Source organism: Vulpes vulpes, chromosome 4, assembly GCF_048418805.1.
Source record: "Vulpes vulpes isolate BD-2025 chromosome 4, VulVul3, whole genome shotgun sequence".
Classification (NCBI taxonomy): domain Eukaryota; kingdom Metazoa; phylum Chordata; class Mammalia; order Carnivora; family Canidae; genus Vulpes; species Vulpes vulpes.
The window spans coordinates 17,078,745-17,099,903 of NC_132783.1; the positions used below are offsets into that span (position 1 = coordinate 17,078,745).

Below are 21,159 nucleotides of genomic sequence, written 5' to 3' on the forward strand. Positions count from 1 at the left end.
CAACAGTTGAAAGCTGTGAGAGCTATTTGACCTGCACATTTCACAGTTTAAATAATGCCGACCTCACAGAATATGATGGCTCGGCAAGAGGAAGCTACTGCTTCCAGGACACTGATGCACACTCACCCCCAATCACCTCCCTCTGTGCTCTGGGTACTCATGCATGACTCCAGTGATGCTCCTGCTGTGCCACTGTTGACTTGCCTGGCTCCGGCATTGAAATATAGGCTTCTTGAGGGTGGGAAGTGGATTCTATTGTTTCACTTTGCAAGGTGGAACATAGTACTCCAGGTACTGTAGGGGAAGAGAAACTTAACCTCTACCCTCTTAGAGTCTCTGGCTGGGCCTGAGAATTAAATGGACATAAGAAATATTGACAGGAGAAAAGCAGATGTGTTTAATATAAGTTTTACTGGACACAGGAGCCATCATAAGGAAATGAAAACGCAAAGAAGTAGCAAGTGCATATATATGAGGTTGAATAAAGAGATGCAATTGTGGAAAAGTAACTAAAAACCCATGGAGAGACTAAAGGAAGATAGGAGTTTGTGGGTTTTTTTTTTTTAAGATTTTATTTATTTATTCATGAGAGACACAGAGACAGAGAGAGGCAGAGACACAGGCGGAGGGAGAAGCAGGCTCCATGCTGGAAGCCTGACATGGGACTCGATCCTGGGTCTCCAGGATCATGCCCTGGGCTGAGGGAGGCACCAAACTGCTAAGCCACCCGGGCTGCCCAGATAGGAGTTACTTTAACAAGATCTGTTTTTACAGATTTCTCCCAGCCTCCACTCCCTGTCTCTGGTGATAAGAATATTCCTTTCCTCCTAGTCCCAGGAAGGCATCTTTCCCAGGGGAGTTTTATCTCCAGCTTTCAGGAAGTAAAGGGGAGATCAGAGTGCCCTTCTTGCACATGCTGGTTTTTAGTGCCTTTAGCTCAAAATAATCCATATCCCCAAACAGCATATTTCCAGGAGGCATATTCTACTATCCTTCAGTATCAAGTATATTAAAAAAGTTAGATACTTATGACTAATGAGCACCTAACGGTCTCTGTGCTGCTAATAGTTGCTTTCTCTATATTAGCCATTGTTGTCCCTTGCTTTTGTTTGTCCTTTGAAAAGAAGACAACATATTTATTAATGCACTTAGTCAACCTGAATATGGATTATTACAATTGGTGATTCTTGTCCAGATAGGAAGCACTATTGGATTTGAAAATATGGGTAGAGGAGAGGAAACAAAAGTCAGCATAAAGAATAAAAACCATGGAGGGAAAGCATTTACCAATATTTCATCTTGTCCACAGGTTGAGCCTGAATAGTATTATTCCTTCTTACCCGAAGGATAGGTGGTGACGTAGTGCTTGGTGATTTTGTTGACAGGAGTTCATCCCATGAGCTACTACTAGTTATGGAAGACACAGTATGCATCCTGTAGGAGTCCTAAACTGGAAAGTGATATTCTCTTAGTAATCATTTGTCCTGTGCAAAAATGCACTACTTGAAATAAACCTATGGCAGTCCTGGCACTAACTTGTAATAGATTCACAAAGAGAGTAAGAAAGGTAAGGGGCAAGGTCTAGCGGTTTGACCACAGAATCTGAAATCAGAAATACCCTGTTGGGATCCCTGGGTGGCGCAGCGGTTTGGCGCCTGCCTTTGGCCCAGGGCGCGATCCTGGAGACCCAGGATCGAATCCCACATCCGGCTCCCGGTGCATGGAGCCTGCTTCTCCCTCTGCCTATGTCTCTGCCTCTCTCTCTCTCTCTCTGTGACTATCATAAATAAAAAAAAAAAAAAAAGAAATACCCTGTTAAATTTCTGATACAGTCATTTACCATTTGGATGACCTTGGGCAGGTTAACTAAGCCCCAGATTTCTCATTTGTAAAATGGTAATAGTAACACCCTTACCTTCTTGCAGGATTGTTGAGATTTAGAGATTACATAAAGTAATGGGCATACTGGCACATAACAACGGTACATATGATTTCACTATCATGTGCTTAACAAATGTTTGTGAAATGGAACAGACTGTTCTAACATATTTTGGAATCCCCCTGGCTCAGACACCATAACCCATGGTTAATACTCCTGGGACACACAACCTCTTTTAGACTCTCCATTCTTAATACTCTTAACAAAAGAGTATTAGTTTGCTAAAGGTTGAGTCTTTACAATACAAAATAAATACATAAGAGATTAAAGTATTTTCCAGTTAATTTGATCAATTAACATGGCTAGACCACATAATTCTAATTATTTCTTGATTTGCCTGATTGAATATGGCCAAAACTATAAAACTGCTTCTGCTGGTGAGCATCAGGGACAGTCCTAAGAAACCTTATTGTTTAAATCATGGACCTTGAGGAACTGGGATTTTTGAAATCCTATCCGGGATTATACGCCAAAATGAAACAGCTTTAAGTTGAGTAGGCTAAAGCAGCCCAGCTTTGGTACAAGGGCCAATTCACATTATCCCCCAATCCTGTTAGAGCTAATAAAAAGTTTTCTCCCTTCTGTTAGAACAAGCCCTCTGTACTCACCCAGAAAAGTATATAAATCTTGATCAAGCAATCCTTAGGTAAACCATGTTCCAATATTCCTTGCTAAAAGAGATAAATTCAGCCTTTATTTAAATCTCAGAGTTGATAGTCTTGTTGCCTGAAAAACAGAACCCATGTTATTTGTAGTCCTTAAGGCTTCTGTGAAGAAGCCCTGATCTTCTGAATGTCTACTTTTAGTTACCTCAAGAATTGGGGTTTCTCAAGAATTGGGGTTTCTCCTCCAGAGACCAAGTCCCTGAAATACTCTTATTCCGATAGAGTAGTTACTCCTGTCCTCTGTGCTCTAGAATACATACATGTGGTCACTGACTTAAAGTAAACTCTGAATACTGAGGTAATATCAAAGGCTACAGGGACATCTAGGTGGCTGAGCAGGTTGTCTGTCTTCAGTTCAGGTCATGATCCCAGGATCCTGGGATTGAGCCCCACATCCGGCTCCTTGCTCAGCGAGAAGTCTGCTTCTCCTTCTACCCCTTTCCCCCTCATATTCTCTCTCTCTCTCTCTCTCTTGCTCTCTCTCTCTCAAAAAAATAAAATTCTTTAAAAAAAATACAAATTGGGTAATTTCCAGGAATTTGGGCTTATTAAACTTGACCTAGATGGACACAGATTAGGATTTTAAGGATTTTGTTCAATTCCCACTCTGGTTCACCTTCAAATCTACTTCCTAAGGAGTGATAGTTCAGTCGGTACTCATGGCCTCAGGGTTGGGGGTGAATAGGGAAGGAGTGAAGGAAAACTGTTCCTCCGTTCAGGTCCACCTGTTGATTCTGACTGAAATCATCTTCCTTGCAGACACCAAAATCACAACTCTGTGGATTCCTTGGATTCCACTCAGTTCCACCCCTTTATCTCCTTCTCTGAGGATAGAGCTCCAGCTCAGCCCCCATAAGCAATGCCCTGTTCCATGGCTTCCTCATGCCATCTCTAAACCCACCATGTTCTATCAAGCTCCAAGTCCCCACCCAACTCTGTTCCCCATCTATCTTCCCATCATAAATCCCCTCCAAAACCTTACTAAGGTTTTAATCTCACATTTTTTTCTGACTTTTGGGAAATCACCTCTTTTAAGCCCTATACTTCTCCCAAGTACCAAAGAAGCATTTCTAAAATCAATCACATTTTATTACTCATCAAGGATGGGGTAACTCTCTATTTCCTCATAATTTTTAAACAAAGCCTAATTCCTGAACTTCCAATTCGTATCTGTAGTTTGAGGTAGTAATCCAGATATAGCAAAATAAATAAATAAATAAAAATAAAACCTAATCCATTTGTAGTGTTTGAATTATCTAATTTGACCATTCGTTTGATAAAATTAGCATAAAAATTTCCAGATTTCCATTTAGGATAGTGCATACATAACTGGTATCAAGATCAACTAAATAAAACAATTTTTATCTCTTTAAAAATAATACATTGAGCATAAGCTATGTGTAGGGGAGGAAAAAAAAAAACCTTTCCTCTAGTGTTTTAGGTTCAGTGACTGGAATCTGTGAATTAAACTGACAAAAGACAGATTAATAGGAAAAGGGTTTTTTTGTTTGTTTGTTTCTTTTTTTTTTTTTTTTTCCTGTACATGGGACAGGGGGCAAGGCTTCATAGAAGAGAAATGAAAAAACCCCAGAGAGACCCCAGTTCTTATATACCACTTTAAAAAAGGGTGATGAGGAGACCAGACAAAGAAAAAAAGGAGCCCTGGTGAGGATGGGGATATATTTTAGGAAGATGATTAGGAAGTGCATGGTAAATAAGGGTTGTTTAGTAGGGTGTGCTATGTCTCAAGTTAATAAGAACTATCTCAAGAGACTCACAGAAGAGAAGACTAACTTTACAAGGGGAAATTTCCTTTACAAAAGAGAAATTTAGAGATGCCTGGGTGGCTCAGTAAGTTAATAAGCATCTGCCTTTGCCTCTTGTCAAGGTCCTGAGATTGAGTCCCACATGGGGCTCCTTGCTCAGTAAGGAGCCTGCTTCTCCCTCTTCCTACCGCTCCCCGTTTGTGCTCTCTCTGACAAATAAGTAAATAAAATCTTAAAAAAAGAGAGAGAGAGAAATTTAGACCCGGCTTTTAGGCAGACAGGGGGAGGGCAGGAGCTCCTCCTGTGTTTGCTGTTTCTTAATTGCCTTTAGCTCAAAATAATCCTTATACCAACATGGCATTTTTGGGGTGGCATATTGTGATCCCCTTCATATGCAAAGGTGAATAGCATGCTGACTTTACTCTCAAATAACTTATGCAAAATGAAGTCATTAAATTCTCCTAGATTTTATTATCTGGGGGAAAGAATGGTGGTACTTGGCAGGGGAGGAAGAGTTGTGTAACTAAAATGCACTATATTTCAGTTATGAGGCATTCACTGTGGTTTAATCAGAATAATATCCAAATTTAGTTTATACAGGAATGCTTCATTATCCCATCCTGAAAAAATATGTTGCATAGTAAGTTTAATCCTTTTCCAAAAACAGATTGGCTAATTTTTGGATGGCAGGAACTATAAATCCATTATTTTTGATGGAAGGGATAATAAAGTATTCCCAGTGTGGCTGAAAATCCCAACCAATTTCCCCAAACATCACTGAAACACTCTTAGGTGTCTATATAACAATGCATCAAGGATTCCTGCATACTACAAAACACTTAAAACACCAATTACCTAATTATTTAACACTTAATGAACTCATTAGTGGGCATCTTTGTATGCAGTACTTGATAATGTACAGAATCAGATATGAATTATGTTTTTCCTTCTGCACTGCCATAAACATTCATTCTAGCCTAAATAAACAATGAAGTGATATGTTAAAGATACATAAAAGTTCAAAAAAAGGCTCAGCAAAATAAAATAAACAAGATGATGATTTTTGAATGGCTACTGCTTGAAGAATTGCCTGAGGGAGGTTTGGTGGCAAAAAGCAGTAGTTGGTCTGCGGTCACTGTTGCTTTTTGGAGGTGAGAGAAAGTAGGAAGGAATGCATGCTTTATCACGTGATGCTTTTCTCCTAAAGCACCCTTCTTCTAGTCTTCTTGGACTCACCCAATTTCCTCCTAGGCTTTTCCACTACTTAAAAGATGTTTCACTTAATAATATGGGGAAGATGAGAGCAATAATGGGTTATACATTTCATCAACGTACAAACCTGATTCCATTGAGAGAACAGATGAAAGCAGTTTTTCTCAGACCCTAGGACAACTTAAAGTTTTGCTGGCTTGTATATGGAATGATTATAGCAAGTTGTAATTTAGATAATGAACTTCTTAATGCAGGAAGTTCCTAATTCAGGAAATAGGAGCTGGTGAAATTGAAACCAATTTATTAAATAAAAGGAAAAGCAGATACAGCCAAGTACTTAGAAGCTAGAACACTCCGTTTTTAAGGTTTGGAGTTAAATAGCATGGAAGCTATAACTCTTCAGTTTTTACGTTGTACCATCCTTCTAAGACTTTGTTTTAATCCTCTGAAGTTTAAAACAGACGCAAAAGATATCTGGAAAAACCAACTTAACTTTATTTCTAAACTTTTGCTCAAGATTTAGCTATAAACATAAACATTTAATTGCATAAACTGGTAGCAGTTCACATAATGGACAAAGCTTATATTTAACTGCTTAACACCATATTTTCCAATCCTCTGGGACCAGCCTCCCCTCTGTCCCTAAGAAGAAAAACTGTGCCTCCTCTCAATTTGAATCCTTCTATACATCTCATGTCTCTGGCTGACATCTCATGTCTCCCCTTGACCACAGGGAGGTCCATGACCAAAACCCATGCAATTGGAGTAATGCCTGCTGGCCCTAGAAATTGGCCCAGGAATGAGTAACTGCCTAAAGGTGAGCCTTTCTAGACTTCTCTTTTCCAGAGATTCCCCAAACTGAAGGTAGAAGAAAGAGCTCCTTTCCTTTGCCATTGCTAAGCTTTCCCTAGGTATTGCCCTTAAAACTCTGGAGCTGCCTGTGGCCATCTGCATTCAAGAAGCCATCTGAAGTGACAGAGAGTGAGTGACAACAAAAGAAGCCAAGACTTAAGGCAGAGAAATGGAAAGACAGTCCTGATACTGGATCCAGGTGACTCTGAAGCCAGCCCTACTTCTTTCTGTATATCAAGAGCCACCAAATTCCCTTTTTTGGATAATATTTTTGGAATCAGTTTCTGTCACTACAGCCAAATATACTGGTTAAGTAAACTATAGTATATTCATAAACTCAAAATTGTGTGGTCATTAAAATGATCTTACCAAAGTATAACTTTCAATAAAAGTTAAATGAATGGATAGCACACAAAGAGGATCTGATACATTAAGCAGAAAAAAAAAAAAACCCTAGTTACAATACAATATTCATGTACTAACTAATTGTGTTAAAAAGAGATGGATAGAGAAAACACTGCAATGATGGCTTTTTTTTTTCTGGGTGTTGGGACATGATTTTTAAAAATAATTTTCCATATTTCATAATTTTACTTTTATAAGAAAACAATACTAGAGAACCAAACCTTTGGCCCACTCTTTTTACAAGTCTATGTACAAATTAAAACATAATCACCCACCGATATACTTCTAATTTTGTCATGACCCTTTATTTCAAAATAAGTTTTCTTGACACATCATCCCTTTTCTTTTTCAAGCACTTGGCACTTTAAAAGATGACATTTATAAGGACGGTAAATAATCAGCACCTTCCCCAGGGGTTCATGGCTTTTTGGCTAGTGTAGCAAAGCATAAAAGAAACATTTTGATCTAAATGAAGTCACTCAGTAACTTTCTAATTATTTTTCTCCATAGTAACACATATAAAATATGAAAAATATGTTTATTCAAGGTTTTTTTTTCTTCTTTTTCATAACTAGTTCAAAGAGCCTCAAGTGTATTTTATACCTCTTTAAAAATTTACCTTATAGATGGGGTTCATTTTAATACTGAAGTCTGGGGCTTTACACCAATAACCTGACTCTATTACTGCATTCCTGATGAAAAGCACTAATAGCTTAAAATGTGTCTTTCTTGAATTTTTTTTTCTCATGAAAATGACTCTGAAAGCTTTGGAAAGTGTTTTAAAATAATGTCATATGAAAAGTTGGCCTTTTATTAGACTGCAGACCACAGAAGAATCCCATGGAGTTTTTTTCTAATATAATTCAGCCCCTACATTCAAGAACTTAAGAGCTGGAGTACAGTTTAATAGGTAGACTTAGAGGCTTCTGTACCTCCGTAATCCTTCTTTCATCAAAACAATGGCTATAATTAATATTTATGATTTTGCCTTTCACCTCGAAGGACTTCACAAATTGTTACCACAGGGCTCATGACACTTACTAATGAAGTTCTGTCTAGTAGAGAAATTTATAATCACCTTAAGTTTACTCCCTAGTAATATGGCTACAAAGGGGGATTGGGTAGTGTCTTGACCAATTCAACTCCCCATCACCAAAAGAATGACTCAGGAATGGGAAATCAGTCAGCCCATTCTGATTCCTCAAGGCTCACATCACAAGATCATGTTTTTTTTTTTTTATTATGTACCAATGTGATGTCATACAGGGGTAGGCAAATTACAGCCCTAGGGTCTCTGGCCTCAATTTTATACATTACATCCCTCCTACTATCTCTCCACTCCCTACCCCCCAGAGAATGATTTTTACATTTTTAAAGCATTCTTTAAAAACAGAAGAAAGAAGAAAGAAAGAAAGAAAGAAAGAAAGAAAGAAAGAAAGAAGAAAGAAAGAAAGAAAGAAAGAAAGAAAGAAAGAAAGAAAGAAAGAAGAAAGAAAGAAAGAAAGAAAGAAAGAAAGAAAGAAAGAAAGAAAGAACATGTGACAGAGACTGTAGCCTGCAAAATCCAAAATATTATGGATCCTGTGGAAGCTCGGTATCTGTGTTGAGGTATTATTGGACTTTTTTAGAGTCAGCACAATGTTCTCTATTGAGGAGACAAGGACCCACCAAAGACCAAGTTCATATATGAGCACTGTCATACACCGGATATTCATCAACAGCTGGAATCATCAAGGACTTCTACTGGACTATAGCACCACGCAACAGCACCAAAAGAGAGAGATAAAAAAGGAACAGAAACCAAGCCTTTGGTTCACATTTTGGGAGACCCACCAACAAGACTGAGTCCATTCAACTCAAACAGAAAGCCAACTAAGTATCAGCACAATTGCCCAGTTGTACACCTTCTCTCTAGCCTTTTGGCTAGTTTTATCAGGTGTTTATCCGAGAGGTATTCATAAGCCTTGCCTATCCTTACCAATAGTGAAGACCACATCAGTTTCCTAATATATTAGTAACAAATGTTGCTTTTGCATAAGGCATTGTGTTGAATGTTCTCTCTATATATGTCCTGTAAGCCTCCAATAAGACAGACGTTGTCATCCTCAGTTTACGAAGCCTCTTAGTGGCATACCCTGCATAATGGAGACCATCTGAAATAAGTTTAGTGAGTCTCATGGGAATGGTCTCTGATTCACGTCAATCTTCCTGCCAAGTTCATTGGACATAGATCCCACGTGACAGATTTTTCCATCAAGAATCCATTAGAAACTGAACCCGATAAAATTTAGAAATTGTTCTTTGTTCTTTGTTATCCCTAACTTTGGAAGAGACAGTTAAAAAAAAACTACTTAACCACAAAAATATACCCCATGTGGTGAAGATGCAGTCTGCATCATGATTTAAAGGCCCATCCTCCTCTAACTCCCCTGTTGGGAACCTGAGCAGCTGGCTAAAGGTGAACAGAAGTCAAAGGAAACTAAATTAAACACAGGGCCACAACCCAGCTATTGAACCTGCTCATACACTTTGAAAAGGGCCCTAAGACCAGTAGTTTGTGGATCAGAATGAACACCCGCTGAGTCTCCCAGTTTCTGTTGTTTGTCCTCTCAAAAACACATCAACGTTCAACTGTATTTGCCATGCATCTGAACAGCACTCAGCATCTCAAAAGTGTGGTCCATTTGTGGCACATCAAGTCAGCCACTGTGCTTCTCCACGCATGTGGTATGCTGCCCAGATATGACACCTACTCTGAAGTTTGGCTGGTTCTTTTTAGCTCTTACTGGATTTTTTTTTTGGGGGGGGGTTCATACAGAGATAAGAACCTCTTTGGTGACATGGGTGATGTGGGGTCTAGCTCCCAAATTTCTGCTCAATCCACAGTGTAGCTGTCCAAGGAAACTGAGAGTAATAGCATGAATTCTTGATTTGTAGAATTAAAGCTGCATGACTCAAGAAAAAACACATTTTAAAAGGGAAAGAGATCTCCCCACCCTCTTTGCTGGACATGAAGCTGGTTCAAAGGCAAATTCCAAAACAGGCAGAGCTTGCTTTGACAGCCATACATCATTCTTTCCACAACCCTGTCCCACTTCCTGAATACCACAGTAAGCCTCCTCACCCCATTACTGGCCCGAAGCTACCATGCTCTCCCAGTGATGCATTCTCTCTCCCACTAGCCCAGAGCTCCTCAAAAACAGGAACCGAGTCTTATCCACCTTGGCATCCCTAAAACCTACCACAGTCCTTGGCACATAAGAAGATGTATTTCTATTTCTACTCTCCAGCCATCAAAACTGCCATTCCTTCAGCGCCGATGTGTCATTCGCCTAGATACACTCAAGTGAGGAGGTTAAACTTATTAAATCCATTTTGTACTAGAAATGGAAGTAATACTATAAATTCATTATCTTGTTTGATCCTCTTATTTTCACATTTTATTATGGAAAAAATTTTTAAAGACTTATTTATTCATTTGGGAGAGAGAGAATGCATGAGCACATACACAAGCAGGGGGAGGGACCCAGGGAGAGGGAGAGAGAGAATCCCAAGCAGATTCCACTTTGCCCCTCTCACCTCCTCCCATCTTCCCCACTTCCCCCTAATGTATGCTCTGTCTCCCTCAAATAACCAAATAAAATCTTAAACAAAAGCAAAATCCCAGATATTACATTGTCTCATTGATATTTATCTCTCACTTTTTTTTTTTTTACCAAAAACCATATATTTGTAAGTTAAGCGTGAAACTGGTTCTTTCATTCCAACTGTTAAGAATTTCTAAGTATGAATATTACCTCCAGTTTGTTTCCATTCATGAAAGATTAAGATATAAAATAAATATAATCAACTTACATGTAATCTTCCAACATATTAGAAGGATAAAGATTTTGCTTGTATGTAACTACTTACATCTGAGACATTTCACATTACTTTTCCCTTACCATCATAACTTTACATAAATTTTAAGGCTATCTTGAAATATGTATATTTTCAAGAGAGGGAAAGAAACAAATATAACAAGATAGGGATCCCTGGGTGGCACAGCGGTTTGGCGCCTGCCTTTGGCCCAGGGCGCGATCCTGGAGACCCGGGATCTAATCCCACGTCGGGCTCCCGGTGCATGGAGCCGGCTTCTCCCTCTGCCTGTGTCTCTGGCTCTGTCTCTCCTTCTATCTCTCAAGAATAAATAAATAAAATCTTTAAAAAAAATATATAGCAAGATAGATTATATTATCTTTTATATACAAAGTTCTAATTTTGTATTCAATGCTATATTTTAATCTTCCATTTTAACCATTTCGTGAAGAATCTGCCCACTGAATTATTAGGTTACATCAGGATAAATACAATATTCAACCCAAAGAGACAAAAATAAAAGGACACAGAGCAATAGTCTTCTCAACATGAGAGATTTTATTTTTTTAAATATTTTATTTATTTATTCATGAGAGACAGAGAGAGAGAGGCAGAGACACAGGCAGAGGGAGAAGCATGTTCCTAGGGAAGCCTGATGCAGGACTCAATTCGAGGATCCCAGGATCATGACCTGAGCCAAAGGCAGATGTTCAACCACTGAGCCACACAGGTGCCCCAACATAAGAGATTTTTAAAATACTTTCACATTCTTAATCAGAATTTAAGCCCAAATTAAATTCTTTTCATCTACATTTTATATCATTTCTTATATGCCATTTTTATATTTACAATTCCTTAAACTTTAAAAGTTATTTTTAAAGGCCAACAGCTGAATATTATCAACATGCTATACTGCAAATCATAAATACCTCTAAACCACTTGCATTCACTCCCTAATTTTTTAGGAAAGGTTTTATCATCCTGATTTTGCTAAAGATGAAAGATTCTTGAGTGAGTAAATCACTCATCATCATGTAACCATAAGGTGGTGGAAACAGATTTGAACCCAGTTTGAATCAGGTAAGAATTCCATTTTTCTGCATAGTGATGACTCCCCAACTTTCCACAAGACAACTGCTTCCTTAAAATATGACGTTCTCTAATCTAAATAAATCTCCAACTTGGTGGATCTATTCTCTCTCCCAGGTCAGTTCCTTTAACCCCACCCACTTCTGAACCCACCAATTTCTCAGAAACTCCAAGTTTTTCACTGAGGACAATAACTGTGGCAGAAGGAAAGAGCTCGAGCAGTTGCAGGGTGGCCACCATTATGAGTGTTTCCTGTTCCTACAAAATTCCATACGTAGGAAGGAAAAAACCTTCATTAAACAGCTATAACTAAAGAAGATTCAAGATAATAAGATTCACAATCAAAACTATAATTTAAGCAAATCATCAAAGCTGAAAGCACTGGAAGGGAAAAACTTATCACAAAAGAACTAAATCCTTTAAATATTAGATTTGTTTGTGCATCTCATCTGAAGCCTATTACCTTACATCATGAATTTTAAACTGGCCTGAAGACCAAAAATTGGTAACAACCCAAATATACCAATGGTAGAATGCATTAAAATTTATGGTATATTTATAGTGTGGAATACTATACAAGTACCCACAATAAAATGGATGAATCTTACATATGTTGCACAAAAACAGCAAGTCAGTAGAATAAGTCATTATGACTTTCTTGAGCTAAAGCTAAAAGCCGGCAAAACTAAACAATGGTAAAATAAGAGAGAAAAGAAAGAAAATGATCACCATAGAGTTATAACAGTTACAATTCTGCAGCAGGAAGAGGATTGGAATTCCATAAAGACACATGAGAAAGGGCTGGGGGATGCTTTTCAGGTGTCGGTAATGTTCTATTTCTTGAATCTGTTGGTAGTTACACAGAAATTCCATTTTTAACCATTTATTCACACCTACGTATGTATGGTTCTCTTTTACGTAAGTATTTTATATTTCACGATGTAAAATGTTTAGTTTTCTAAATCGCAGGACAGTTTTCCTGTAATTTGATTATATAGAGGAAAGAAAAGAAGGAAGTTACTAAAATTACTCCCAAGGCAAAGATAAAGAATGCTGCCTCTGTTCTCCCCTTTAGATTCTAAGTTGCACTGGGGCCTCTGGTTGCAATTCTTAACCTATAGTGGATGTTAAATAAATATTTGATGATGTTGAGGGCTTAAGTAATAACTTACGTAAACATCAGGAGCTGTTGCACAGAACATATTCTCATGGCACAACTTAAATTGACCAGAGGGATCTCACTATGGTATATGAGACTAACTGTACAATAAAAGAAAGTGTCATTAACTTGTCAAGTTGACAGAGTTTGGGAGCTTGTTTTATTGTGGCAAAACCAGCGTTTGCAAAATACGCGTTCTTACAGAGTCAGTGGATCTGTAAATTAGCACAATATTTAAGAAGGACAATTTGGTAATACTCGGCAAAAGCCTTCAAAATAATACCTTTTGACTCACTTATAAGAATTAGTCTTAAAGAAGTAGTCACCGAGTTTGAATGCAAAGATTACGCCATAAGGGTATTTGGGGTAGCTTTCCTTGGAAAAGCCAAAAAAAAAAAAAAAAAAAAAAAAGAGAGAGAGAGAGAGAGAAGCAACATAAATGTCCAATGATATGAGAGTTGTTAGACTGTGGTCCCTGCCTCCCTTCAGTGAACTCCATGCAGCCATTAAAACTGGTGTTGTGGAGAACTATTTTAAAGCATGACAGTATGCCCATAATATACTGTTATTTTTAAAATCTAGCCACAAAATTCTACGTATAATTTAATACAGACAGATAAATGGATAGATAGAACCAAACCATGCCAAAATTTAGCAGCTTCAAACAACAAGTAGCTTGTTCTCTCTTTTCCAGGAGTTGCCTGAGATGACTGGCTAAGAAACAGTTGCTGCGTTACTCTCATTTTGGAGACTACTTTGGGCTGACCAACTCATCCCACTTTGCCCGGAACCTTGTCATCAGTTTTAGCACTGACAGTCCCATATCCAGGAAACTCCCCTGAAGCCCAGAAAAATTCAGGTGCTTCATCTCAAACTAGCTGCCATAAATAAATGTACACCCAAAATGACAGCGGTGACTCTCGGTGGTAGGATTACAGATGAAATGTCCCTTCCACTATTTTACTTTTCTACATTTTGTACATTATTTCATATCTACATGTGCTTCTAAAACAGAAAAAAAAATTGTAACTAAAACTTCATTATCTATAATTCCAATCATCCGTTAACTGTTTTTGAGTTCAGCAGCAGAGTGAAGCCTACCTTTGTATCAAATATAAAGAAATTGAATGATATAAATAAAATTGTCTGGAAGATGCTTAAGGCCTTACAATCTGGCTCAGTGTTTCCCAGTCTTGTTTCCTGCCCCACCCAACTGTAAGTATGTCGGCTCCCCCTCGGTTAGGAACCACCATTCACCTGGCAATGATTCTAAACAAGGTGCAGAGGATGGAGGACTCCCAGGTTAATAAAATCAGTCCAACGTGTTTTGGCTCCCGTCTAAGAATCATTAAAACATTTTGTTTTTTTACAGTCAGGTTTATCTATTTTTTAAATATACCTTAAAATATTTTTCTAAAATACATTTTACTATCTCATATTCTTTCTTAGTTTAAATTTATGAAATTTTACTTCATTTAATATCCTACCTAGCACATTCAGTCTAAGGCTTCATGTCCCACAAAAGTCAATTAAAGAATAAAATAATGTTTTAGGTACGTGGGCTGACCGTGGTAGGGACTTCAGATCTTTTATATAGTCTAGCATACTTGTTATATACATTCTTCTTTCCCCAGTTTGAAATTATCCCGTTTTCCCTATTCATTAGCTGAGCAACCACAGGCTAGACTTATTTCCTTTCTATAATGAGTGTTCTTATAAGTTTAATCAGTCCAACTCGTTGATGACATAGTCAGGTGCAGAAATTAAGATAATAAACTTAGCTAACATAATCCTCTCTTAGCAAACAAACTTCAGCTTTGTTTTCCTCCCTGCCTCTGAAATGTATGCGTACACATAGACAGGCATGATTTTGCTTTCTGGGAACCTGACTTTCTGCATAAAAGATTTCCACCATATGACATTCCCTAATGCTTTAAGAGAAAGGCCATAAAAGGTGAACAGTATACTGTGATGGAGATGAGGAAAGAAGATGGCATAGTGTGAGCGATTTAATGTTCAAGCTGAGTCTGTGCGGAATCGGCTATTTGTCTTTTTAAGCCACCAACTCTACATAAGTTACTGTACACCAACAATTTTAAAAACTAACAGCAACATTGTTCCTTACTGGCAAATCTGTATAACTTACTTGTGTGGCAAAGACACATTCAACATGACAAAATGGAATATTCTCCTCTCCAAGATTCATGAAAGAATTTCTTTCCTGACACTGTTAGCTTCCTCGGGGTGGTATCCTTATTGCCTGGGCAATAGAAGGTGAAATTAGAAAAAGCTCATTTTCTTAAATAGCATTGGACCCTCCTTCCTGGAATCTGATTTTTCACTGCCATGTCTTACAGATTTGATTTCCACTAATACAGAAAACTGGCCCTTGCCCTCTGGAAAAGAGCGAATGGAGGGACTGTATCTCATTCCATGTGGGCTTTGGCAGGACAGTCTGGATTTGCTCAGACTTGGCCCCTCCCTCAGCCTCCTGAGGTCTCTAGGATTCGAATCCCCAGCAGTCTGTAACTAGGTCTAAGCAAGGGGGAACCAAAGCTTTCAAAAGCAAGGAGGACTTTCTTTGTTTCACAAAAAAACTTTCTGATTAGCTGCCAGTGGATTAGCCTCATCCCTTTGTAGGTGGTGGGCTGACACAACAGAGGGGAGAGGGGTTGAGCCCTCAAACTCTGAACCATTCTATAAAGCTTATCTCATATGCCCTCAAACTTTGTGTAATGCCTGGGAATCCCAAGTAAGCAGGACAAACGCAGGCTGTGAAGGGTGACACAAAGTCAGTGGGCAGACGACCGGGAACAAAGAAAAGTGACAAAAACATTGGTTTCCTTTATAAGAGACTTTCAAAATAAGTTTGGTGGGGTTTTTTTGATCGAGCTTCCGTATCTTAAGATATTTCAAGACACAAATATGCCTGTTTTATAAGCTCATGTACCTTTAGAGTTGAAACAAATCTTGTAGGTCACCTAAGTAAGTATTTCATAAGTTCTGGTGCACACCAGAATCGCCTCAATGAGATGGGTCAAAATACAGATGCTCCAGGGCCAGGAAATCTGTATTTTGAACAAGCTTCCCAGGTAATTTTTGTGGCACCCCAACATCTGAGATTCACCGAATCTAGTCTCAGTTCCTATCTCCTGCAGGCATTTTCATAAAGTTACTGACAGACCATTCATCATTGGCTCTACCAAACAACGTCAAATAATGTGCAATAAATCAGACAGCTGGTAAAGACTAGAAGTGTACAAAATACCCTACTTTGCAGAATATGCATTTTTAAAAAATATTTTATTTATTCATTCATGAGAGACTCACAGAGAGAGGCAGAGACATAGGCAGAGGGAGAAGCAGACTCCCTTTGGGGACACTGATGCGGGACCCGATCCCAGGACCCCAGGATCACAACCTGAGCCAAAGGCAGTCACTCAACCACTAACCCACCCAGGTGCCCCAGAACATGCCTTTCTTGCTATATATCTACCAAATGTCAGTATATGCCCTTCTTGATGACTAAATAAATAGAAAAGTGTTACTTAAATAAGAAATGTACAAATTGTTTTCAGTTTTTTATTTTCAAAGCAAATCTGTTGTTATATAACTTCTTTCCTGATTAAATTTGCTAAGCATGCCATACTTGGACAAATAACATGATTTATGAAATCACTTAGCTTTCAGGACGTCTGCCTTCGGGGACACCTAGTTGGCTCAGTGGTTGAGTACCTGCCTTCGGCTCAGGGCGTGATCCTGGAGTCCTGGGATCGTGTCCCACGTTGGGCTCCCTGCATGGAGCCTGCTTCTCTCTCTGCCTATGTCTCTGCCCCTCTCTCTCCCTCTCTCTCTCTCTGTGTCTCATGAATAAATAAATAAATAAAATCTTTAAAAAAGAGAAAGAAATCACTTAGGTTTCTATTTGCCATATGCTTTTAATCAATTTGAGTATTCCAACTTATGTAAATTACCCTACCAATAGAAGGTTAAACAGTTTGATAATTTTTCAATTATCCTCCCACCTGTGGATAATGGTTAGCATTTGATTTTTTATTCTGATACAGACTTACGTTATTCAACTATAGTCTTTGGCTATGCGAGCCTTGTATGAATCCTGAAAATTATGAAAATTAAATTTCTGTTATATAAATGAGCAATCATTTATTTTAATGAATGTGAATTTAAACATATGAAACGTGCAGGTGTTTTGTAGTTATTACTTGTTGATCTGACAACAGTTGTTAGTCATTTCAGCAGAAAGCCCATCTGTGAATCTATTAGCTGAAAGTTTTCATTGCCATTTATGCTCTCTGGCTGCCATTCACTAATTCTAAAACACGAGCACCTTCTACCCACCCCCATACACACTAGTTGTAATGCTGCTTTGTTCAGAAGCCACATACGTAAATTGAGGAGATCATGCTTATACAGTGCTGACACTCAACTAACTCCTCTTTTGACAATCAATAAAAGGTTCTTATTAATTTTTGTTGCTTTAATTTGGAATAAATGCAGTAAAAATCCACATGAGATCCATACCTGGCCTTTCCAGGGACTCAGTTATATTGCAGATCAAATCACATCCCCCAAGTATGCGATGGTGTAAAGTGAGCTCTCTCATTGTGACACTAGAAGCCAATAATATGGGTGTTTTCTCATCTCTGGACAATGGGTTACAATGAGATTTCACTATCTCAGCACTAATCGCCTTAACACTACAAGTCCTGGTTAAGCACAGGCTTAAAGCTGAAACTGATTTTCCTGACCATTAGCTCTTTGGGCCTGCCTTTTCAGCTGTGGACCAGGAGATCCTAGATGCCTGCAAAAGAGCAATGTATTTTTTTTCTAAAATCCGTAAAGGACACAAAGTCTATTTATTAGCCCAGCTACCTCAGATTTCTGCCAAAACCAAGTCTTGCCTCTGTCAACCTATCTCCTGCCCTCCCATGTAATAACCTATCTAACGACAGCCAGGTATGATCAACTTAGCTCTGCTAATAGCCAAGGACCAGCCCAAAGAGAATTTGCTTTCCCTTAGTAGTGACTTGGCTTTCTAAATGTGACCTTCTAGAAATGATGCTTCAGTTTCTGGTGTCTTGTATGGAATACTGACATGAAAATTGGGCTCCTGAGCCAAAGAGAAGAAAGAGAAGCACAGTGACAAGTCAGTAAGGGAATGAGGAAAATATGAATTAAGCAGAGGTTTGTAATAACCCTCAGTCATAATTCCTACCCTGGGGTTATACCTCACATTCCCCTGGCCAAGGATAGATGTCTTTGGGGGGAAATGTAATAACTAAATAACAAGGCCTTTAAGTAAACATACTAGCCCTTATTTACAAGTTCAAATGCTGTCCTCCTTGGTAGACTTCTCCATATCTGGAGAAGTTATTTCACCAACGCTACCACTGTCAAAACATTGTGGGTCTCCTCCTTTAGAACGGCCTTTCAAGTTTGTCTTTGGCCAAAATAGTATTATCCAACCAGACAACCCTCACTTACTGAATACTCATTGTTGTTTTTAAGAACAAAATCCGTTAACATAGGATAGAAATGTATTCTCATTTAAGATATTCATTCTTTCACTGAATTATTTGTTCATTCATTTCTGTAATCAGCAACTATGTACTGAGTGTCTACCAGTCACCACACATTGTACTGACCACGCATACACGAGAAAGTCCTCCCATAACAAGCACACAGTGCAGTAGGAAAGACAGAAGTACATGCAGTGAATTAAAATATAGGAAGATACGTGCCATATTCAAGATATAAAATGAATGTTATTTACAGTAACACAAAAGAGGGAGCAATAATTCAGCTTGGGTGGTTAGGGACCGTTCACTGAGATGGTAAATCTGAGTATAATCTTGAAGGAATTAATTCATGAGATTCAAGGAAGAAAAGAATGATAACAAAACAATTCTAGGTTGAAGTAATAATATAAATAATTAAACCATAAAAATGTACAGAGGTAGGAAAAGTCCAAGAAAATTTCATGGGGGAAGAATAGTCTTTTCAACATAGAGTGTTAGAACTGAAAATTCACAAGCAAAATATGACTTCAGCCTCAAACTCCACACTGCACACAAAAAGTAACTCAAAGTGGATTAAATATAAATACCTAAATGAAAGATCTAAAGTCATAAAAGTCTTAGAAGAAAATTCATAAGCAAATCTTTGTGATCTCAGGTTAGGCAATGATTTCTTACATATGACCAAGAAGCATAAACCATCAAATAGAAGACTAGCAAGTCAGACTAAGTCAAAATGAAAAACATTTGTTTTTCAAAGGACACCATGAAGAAAGTGAGAAGGCAACTCACAGACAAGGGAAAAAAATATTTGCAACTCCTATACCTGATAAAGGACTTACACTTGGAATATATAAAGAACTCTTACAACTCAATAATTTAAAGACAAGCAAACCAATTTAAAAATAAGCAAAGGATTTAAATAGATATTTCTCTAAAGGAGATAAGTGAATGACTAATGAGCATGTGAAAAGATGTTCAACATCAATACTTATTAGGAAAATGCAAATCAAAACCATAGTGAGATATGACTTTACATACAAGATGGCTATAATTAAAAAAAAAAACAGACAATAACAAGTGTTGGTGAAGACATGGAAAAATTGGAACTCTTATATGTTACTAGTATGACTATAAAATGGTACAACTGCTTTGGAAAACAGTTTGACAATTCCTCAGAATGTTATACACAGAGTTACTATATGACCAAGCAATTCTACTCCTAGGTATATAATCAAGAGAAATCAAAACATATATCCGTATATCAAAACATATCCACAAAAGACTTGTACCCTAATGTTCATAGCAGTATTTTTCATAACAGCCAAAAAATGGAAATAATCCAAATGTTCTTCAGTTGATGAATGGATAAATAAAATTGATATCTCCATACAGGGGAACATTATTTGGTCATAGAAAGGAATGAAGTAAGGATGCTATCTGAAAAACTTATCCAGTAAACCAGTAAAAGTGTTGTATCAAAAAACATCATACAGAGTGAAGGAAGCCAGAAACATACACACAATACCACATGTTATATAATATCTTTTATTTTTTATTTTTTCAAAGATTTATTTATTTATTCATTCAGAGAGAGAGAGAGAGGCAGAGACACAGGCAGAGGGAGAAGCAGGCTCCATGCAGGAAGCCCCACGCGGGACTCGATCTGGGGTCTCCAGGATCACGCCCTGGGCTGCAGGCGGTGCTAAACCACTGCGCCACCGGGGCTGCCCAGTATCTTTTATTTTAAACATTCAGAACAGGCAAGTTTGTAGAGAAAAAAAAGTAAATTAGTGGTTGCCTAAGGCTAAGAGGTAGGATGGAGGGAAGTAGGAGGGAGACTGGAAGTAACTGCTAATGGGTACAAAGTTTCTCTTGGGGGTGATGGAAATGTTCTAAAATTGCATTATGGTGATGGTTTCACAACTCTACATATTCTATAAATCACCGAATTCTCTACATTCAATGGATGAACTTAATGACGCGTATGTCACAATAAAGCTTTTAAAAAATACAAAGGAATGACCCTATAACTTACCATCCAAACAAGGGCACTTTTGAAAGTGCTAAATATGTTGAACCAGCCCAGGGCTTCAGGATAACAGGTGTTAACCTAGACTGTACAGACAAAATGGGGATGTAGGCTCTGTCTAGCTTTTAATAACTGCCTGAAAACAGGATATACGAAGGGGATAAAGAGAAGGAAAGGCTAGAAAAGTAATACAAGGTCTGATTGTGGAAAACTTTGAATGTCATGCTAAGGGATATCATCAGGGGAAAAAAGACAACTCTGGCAACAGCATGGAGAATTAACTGAGGGAATATAAAAACTGGGCATAAAACTAGTGAGAAGATGTTTCCACAGCCAAGATTAAGAGATGGTAAGCAGCTAAATTAGGACATGGGCTGTAGGGATGACAATAAATGGACAGATTTAGGAAATATTTTGGGTTAGAAAGTCTAAAGGCATTTCCTACAGGAGAGTTCCAAAAACAAAACACAAAAAAGAATCTTCAGTAATAGCAGCATCCCTGAAATAAGTACAGAGCTTTCCAAAGTTATTACTGTGGAAGAACACATTCTGTTCTGCTTTGTTTCCTACAAGCCCTGCATATATGGTGGGCCAGACCCATGCAGTACATCCTGAATGTACCCACTGCTTTATGAAGTTGCTTTA

General features: G+C 38.1%; 1 protein-coding gene across 1 annotated transcript in view; it reads right to left on the reverse strand.

Moving 5' to 3' along the window:
* Nucleotides 1–553: 553 nt before the first annotated feature.
* AFG2A (AFG2 AAA ATPase homolog A) overlaps nt 554–21,159 on the reverse strand; it is a 530,081-nt gene continuing 509,475 nt past the window's right edge. Inside the window, exons 21-22 of the transcript XR_012000935.1 lie at nt 2,548–2,665; nt 554–1,450 (exon numbers count right to left, since the gene is read on the reverse strand). The gene's annotated coding sequence lies outside the window, so the exon portion shown is untranslated. The remainder of the gene's footprint in view (nt 1,451–2,547; nt 2,666–21,159) is intronic.